This window comes from Alligator sinensis, unplaced genomic scaffold (genome assembly GCF_000455745.1).
Source record: "Alligator sinensis unplaced genomic scaffold, ASM45574v1 scaffold453_1, whole genome shotgun sequence".
NCBI lineage: Eukaryota > Metazoa > Chordata > Crocodylia > Alligatoridae > Alligator > Alligator sinensis.
In genome coordinates, this window is record NW_005842485.1 from 691,687 (window position 1) to 692,066 (window position 380).

The following is a 380-nucleotide window of genomic DNA, read 5'->3' on the forward strand; positions in this document are numbered from 1 at the left end:
CCTGCTGAAAGCCAACATCTGTTTGAAGCTGTCTGGCTCCAGTTCAGGCTTTAATTATTCTGACAGGTCTCTTCATGCCTTTAATTTCCCATGAAATCCAATTCAAGGAGTTATTTGTCTGCAGGCTGATCCTGGGGTGGGGAAGAGAGAGGCTGCACGTGACCCCCACTCTCCCCGCTGAAAATCTCTTCCTCAGGGCAGCCTTTGCACAGAGAAAGCTGGCCCGTGCCTCTGCAAAGGACCGTGTTGCAGCAGACGGGTGTTCTAGCACCATGCTACCCCTCTAGTGCACGGATCCTGCATGATGCACTGTCGGGGCATCATCAATTGACACGTTAAGACCTGTCCAAACCTCCAGGGAGTTCTTGGCTTCTCCCAGC